At 55.0% G+C, this 6,000-nt stretch overlaps 1 protein-coding gene across 2 annotated transcripts in view; it reads left to right on the top strand.

Annotated features, from left to right (window-relative positions):
* The first annotated feature begins 2,303 nt into the window (after positions 1 to 2,303).
* Positions 2,304 to 6,000, top strand: part of TMTC4 (transmembrane O-mannosyltransferase targeting cadherins 4) — a 63,649-nt gene continuing 59,952 nt past the window's right edge. Inside the window, exon 1 of one of the 2 annotated variants that reach the window (XM_060079799.1) lies at positions 2,304 to 2,441. The gene's annotated coding sequence lies outside the window, so the exon portion shown is untranslated. The remainder of the gene's footprint in view (positions 2,442 to 6,000) is intronic. The other variant, XM_060079797.1, reaches the window with a different exon arrangement.

Raw genomic sequence — 6,000 nt, 5'->3', positions numbered from 1 at the left:
TATTTCCAAATGAGGTGACCTTCTGATGTGCTGGGGGTTTGGACTTCAATATATCATAACTGATATGTGATCAGCTCAACTATGTCTCACCCTTGTACAAATTAAACCCATTAAACTAAAATCTTTTCATGTCAGCACTAAGTGCAGTAGTCTGTTCGTAAATTAAGTTTAAGTTTAATCTGCATTATTATTTCCTCCATCGCTTTCTTTCGTCTAGCAAAAAAGACAGTCAGCAAAACACCAAATCAAGCTCCGATTTGCATTTGCCAATTTCCACAGTGTAAATACTCCCACAGTGGCCAACTGCAATCTACCAATGTGACATCACTGAATGTGGGTTACCAAGACACACACAGCAGCACAGCACTGAATGCAGCAGCGGAAATGGAAAGAAGTGTTCACGTTTGACAGACATGTAGCAAGGAGAATCCTGGTGACTTGTTAACATGCCAAGGGTGAATGCAGAATTGGGGAACTACTGGACCCATCACTATGACAGGGAGACCTGAAGAGGAGCAAGCGGTGAGAGCACACGTCCCATTTTGCATGTGTTCCATGCGAGGTTCTTGTGACAACCAAGTGGAGAAGCTGAATAGGAAGCTAGATACTCGGGTTGGGTTTGGAGCTCAGAGAAGTCAGGATCCGAACTGCAAATTTGGAAGATATTCATTGAAATGTCGGAGGTGTGTTAAATCATGCAGGGAAAAGCTTTAGCTTGTGAGGAAAGGGCGAAGACCTTTAAAATATGTCATTTGGAGGTTATCAAGAAGCAGATAAGCAAGCCAAGGAGACTGGGGCAAAACAGGATGCAGAGTACCGCTGTCACCAAAAGTGTTCTAAGGAGGAAGAACGAACTTTGCTAAGAGATCAGGTAAAATGAAGTAGGAGAGTGTGCTTTGTATTTAGTGATTGGGGGTGTTTTTGGAGACGATAGCCAAGGCAGTTTCAGTGGAATGTGGAAAGCCAGTGAATGAGAGTTAGGAAGCTAGAAAAGTGTGGGCAACCTTTCAACAGCTTCAGCTGTGGAGAGTAGAAGTAAGGCAGGGGGGCAGCTGAAAGGGTACGTGGAGGAGAGAGGAAGGCTTGGGGCTGATAAATGCTGATGACACAGATCCAGTCGAGAGGGAGATACTGAGCTTAGATCGGACTCTGTGATACTGGGGGAAAAGGCGGGATGGGGGGAGGGTTCAGAATCCGTGTTTTTAGGAGTAGTTTTGTAGGTTTGGCGGTGGAAAGTGGGGAAAGTTTCTCTTATTCTTAAAGCAGGAGACAGAGTAATCTACTAAGAATGGGGGTTATGAAATGCGCGGAGTGGCAATGCAGTTGGGAGTGGAAGTTTAGGTCACAATGACTTGGTGAATGGCCGATGGATGGATGGCGGATCTGGCCAGGTGAAGGGCCACAGCAGGGTTCGTGGGTCAGCAGGAGAATAAAGACCAGGGCCGTGGAACAGGATCTGCTAAAAACAAAAGCCCGGGGGCTTCCCTGGTGGCGCAGTGGTTGAGAGTCCGCCTGCCGATGCAAGGGACATGGGTTCGTGCCCCGGTCCGGGAAGATCCCACATGCCGCGGAGCAGCTGGGCCCGTGAGCCATGGCCACTGAGCCTGCGCGTCCGCAGCCTGTGCTCCGCAACGGAGAGGCCAGAACAGTGAGAGGCCCGCGTATCGAAAAAAAAACAAAAACAAAAAAACCCCAAAAGCCCGGGCAGCAGGACCTTGGATGGAAGAACGCAGTTTCAGTTCTTTCCTGAGAGGCAGAAAGTGGAGACACACACTTGAAACAACTCCTCCCAGACAGGAAGAAGTCTAGAGTTCTGGTCGCTCCGACCCAGCTCCTTTTCCTGCAGGGACCCTGCAGTACCTCCGCCGAGCGCCACCGACAGCGAGAGGACCGCGAGACAGGCCAGGAATAGCCTCCTGCAAGGCGGACAGCAGAAAGGAGGGAGATATGCCTGCGGCGGCCGGCTCGGACCAGCTCCCGCAGTCCGCCTCCCGGGGCCAGGCGGGGGCCGCCCCTTCCCGCCCCGGCCCCGCCCCGGCCCCGCCCAAGCTCGGCGCCCAGAACTCCGCTTCCTCCTTGGCCACCTAGTCAGTCTGCCCCTGCGACTCCTCCGCCGCGACTAGGGCCCTCTGTCCTGACGTCACTGGCGCGTCCACCAGTGAGCTGAAGAGGGACCGGCGGCAGCGTGAAAGTGACGGCAGAAGCAGCCAGTGGCCGCGAGGAGGGGGCGGGCCGAGGCGGGAGCGAGAGAGTGATCGCCAGTACGCGTGGGGAGTTGAGGACTGTGCGGGAGGCGCGGGGCGCCGAGGGGGGGCGGGGGGCGGAGAGCGGGGAGCGGCGCGGGAGGCCCCTCCCCCTGCCCGGCTCCGGGCTGGTACCGAGAGCCGCCGGACTTTCAGCGCCCAGGAGGGAGATGTGGCCGCCGCTCGGGCTCCTTGCAGGTAACGGGCGGGGCGGCCCCTGCAGGGCCGAGCGCGGCCGAGCGCCGTGGCGCGAGCGGAGTTGGGTGCGGAGCGGACGCGGGGTCCTTCCTCATAGCCGCCGCGCCCCGAGCCCCGCGGAACGGCCCGGGCCGGGCGGCGGCGCTGCTGGAGGAGTTGGCTCCGGGACCCGGGCTGTGGCTGGGACAGGGGTCACCGGGGATGCGGGCCCCGTCGCCATGCGCCCGGGTGTAAGCAGCACGCGGGACAAAGGGCGCGGTGTGGAGGGTGCACGCTCCGCCTGCCCGCGCCCCTGCGCTCTCGTCGCCGCCCCTGCTCGCTCCAGCAGCGTGGCGCTCCGACGACCCCGGGTGCACGGGCGCCTTTGGCGTGTCCCCGGAGCGGCCACCGGGCCGCGGGGCCCGCGCCACCCCGCGCCTGGCCGCCAGCTGGCCGCACTGCGGGCGGTGGCTGGGCGCAGGCGGGCCGCTCGGCCTCCTGCTCTGGGTTAAAGGCGGCTCCCCTGCAGCGCCGCGAGTGCCAGCCACTCGGCGCTGGCTGCCGGGCAGAGCGGCGTGCCCTGGGTCGGGGCGCCCGGGACCACCGAGCTGCCACTTCTCTGCCCGGGCTTGGAGTTTGGGGAAGCAGAGCAGGTGGCGCAACCGCCGTCTCACCTCCAGCGAACTCCGCGGGGCTTCTGGTCTTGTTGATGTTATGACTGTAGGCTGTGTGTGTTTTCTTTTTTTTTTCACCACACACAAAAGAAGGGAGGAGTTAGAGGAAAGATCTAGCCAGAGCGCTGTGAATCGTCCCACACTGCTCTTTCTCTCGGAGAGAGATGGATGGGGAGAATTTCTTGAGAAACAATTAACAGTGAGGACTGACTGGATCCCCTCCCTGTCCCGTCTTCCCGCAGTCCCGACCGTGCCTGGCGCGCCCCAGATGGAGGTGGGGTAAAGTGATACCGGCCGACTTAGATGGGAAAATGGCTACAAGCTAGCAAGCTGGAAACTTTCTGGGACAGTGGAACTGTGAATGTCGAACCTCCGCAGTCATTTTTAGCTATTGGCAGGCATGGCCCTCATGTGTTACTGAATTAAGAAACTGGGAAGGCAAGCCCAAGAGGAAGATACCTCGAGTAGCATTGTGTTCAGCTCTGCGTGGTGGAGAGGTGGAGAGCGGTAGAGGTGATTGTCTCCCGTGCCTTGGGGGCCCCAAGAGAGGAGCAGCCAACTCAGGTCTCCACGTGCTGGGTCAGAAACGACTGTGTTCTTTATTCTGATTTCCAGAGGCACTGTCTCATCTCAGCCTGGCAGAGGGCAACTGGTGTGTGGATGGATTGTTACTGATGAGGTAGAAAGGCTAGCCTGATGCGAGAAGGCCCTTCAATGTAGGGGGAAGAATATTCTTTAGTAGGTGGTTGCTGCTGATTTTTCCATGGATCACTTAGGTTTGATCTGCCATCCTCTTTACTGCAGTCCAGGCTGCTGTGTCAGCTGTCACCAGGTCCCCAGGGTTCGCAGCTCAGTGACTGATGTTTGTTTGCTTTTGAGGGGTGGCGTGGGATCCCTGTTCGAGGTCTTTTTGACCTTTTCATTGATGATCGGTTAATTTGTTTTAACCCCTTGAAAATAGAGGCTTGATATAAGGAGTCTGAGAAATTGAGACTAAAGAGACTTCTGCTTCGTTCCAAATCCAACTACTCATAGGCGCCAGTCAATTCTCAACACAGTGGGAGATCGGCACAGGAGTCAGATAGGAATGGGAACACCAGCATTGTCACTGGTAAAACTGGCTGGAGCTCTGCTTGGGCTGAGCCTGAGGCCACTGTGTTGCTCCATTATTCTCAGTCCGTAAGGCAAACTTACTATCCAGCCATGGCCCAGGAGCCGGGGCTCCCAGGCAGGACATCCCCTGGAGAAGAGGAATGGCGCCATGCCTCCCAGGGCCCATCAAGAGAGAAACAGATCGTGTGCCTTCCTGGTTCATGGCCTGGATACAAAAAAGGTGGAGGGGACCCGTCTCCCTCCATGTACCACCTCATGCCGGCAGGGCTTCTTTTACCTGAGCACCAAGCCTGGCTGGGAACATTGCAGAAAAAAGGCCATCTACTGTTGGAGGAAGAGGATCAGAGTGTACAACCGTGCACTTTATGCAGGACATACAGATGCCTGGCCAGGGAAGCAGTGCACCGGGTCTGCCCAAAAGAAGGGTGCCCTTTTCTCAATTGCATCAGGTCACCTGATGGGCTACTGCTGGCCTTGGTTGGTTAGCGCAGCTTCAGAAATGGCAACACTGGTGATCCCAGGACAGGAGGTCAGGGGCTGGTCACTTGGTACTAATCTCTCCACAATGATTACAGACATGGGAGCTAACTGTTCCCATATATGCTCTTATTTAATCCTTAGCTGGAGTCAGTAGTGATACCCTATTGTGCTGATGAGGAATGGATCCTTAGAAAGACTAGGTAGCTCAAGGTCATGCCAGTAGCCAGTCCAAATCTGTGTGCCTCCAGAGCCTGTGCTCTTAACCACTGGGCTGGACCGAGGTTCCTAACGCACTCTACCTGTATCGCATTTGCTAATGCACAATATTTTCCGAACTATCCTCCGATACCCATTAACAATCACGCCTGAAGTGGAAAGGGCATTTGTGAGTGTTCTCTGGGGCAGCAGAGATGTGAGAATCTTGGCAACCAGGGGAGGGACGCAGCAATGAGGAGGGAAGAGCCAGCCGGGGTGGGGACGGGACCGATGCTAGGCTCCCTGATGTCCCTGCCAGAGAAGAGGGGGAGCTCATTCTGAGATTGCCTCACCCTCACCCATCCTGCTGACTCCCCCAGGAGTCCAGGCCTGGCCCCCCGGGCACCCCAGATGTTTGGGTCTGTAGTCTGCCTTCCGTCTGCCTTGGCTGTTGCCTGAGTACCAAAGTGATTGGTTTGTGTTACGAACAATCTGAGATGAAAAGGGAGGCTCAGCAACTCATTTAGGAGCACAGATTATTTCCTGACCCAGTATTCTTCCTGGAGGGCCATTTGAACCTCACAGACCGCTTGTGAAACACTATTCAAATATTTGGGCCTGAAGCAGATAACATCAAGACCAGTTATGGGGCCGTTTGTCAGCTCACAGCTCTATTTTGCATTTAAAATTGATAAAGAGTATTTGCTTTCCTTCACATTCACTTTGTAAATCAAAGAACGCTTTTATTCCCTCCATGTTAAGTCAGGGTAACTTCCTAACCCTTCAGTCCTTTTCACTTATTTATTTCATTTTTAGTAGCAGGGGTAATTTCTTTAGCTGAAATGTACACACAGTGGTTGGGGCCTGCGTGGTGACCTCTGTCAGTGTTTGCAACTGTGATTTGGATTTGACCAGTGGTTTATCCTTTGAGTGAAAACAAACAACAAAAAAGCAGCAGATAGTGGCTGGAATATTCCCTCCCCCACCCCCCGCACTTGCTGAGAGCATGAGTTACATCAGGTGGTCTGCTCTAGAGCCCAGTGCTGAGAGAATTGCAGAGCCTTTCATTTCCGGATTGTACACTTGAACCGCTTTCCAGCACCTGTGACCTTGGATGG

This window comes from Mesoplodon densirostris, chromosome 17, assembly GCF_025265405.1.
Source record: "Mesoplodon densirostris isolate mMesDen1 chromosome 17, mMesDen1 primary haplotype, whole genome shotgun sequence".
Classification (NCBI taxonomy): domain Eukaryota; kingdom Metazoa; phylum Chordata; class Mammalia; order Artiodactyla; family Ziphiidae; genus Mesoplodon; species Mesoplodon densirostris.
This window is presented reverse-complemented; position numbering and strand designations above follow the sequence as displayed.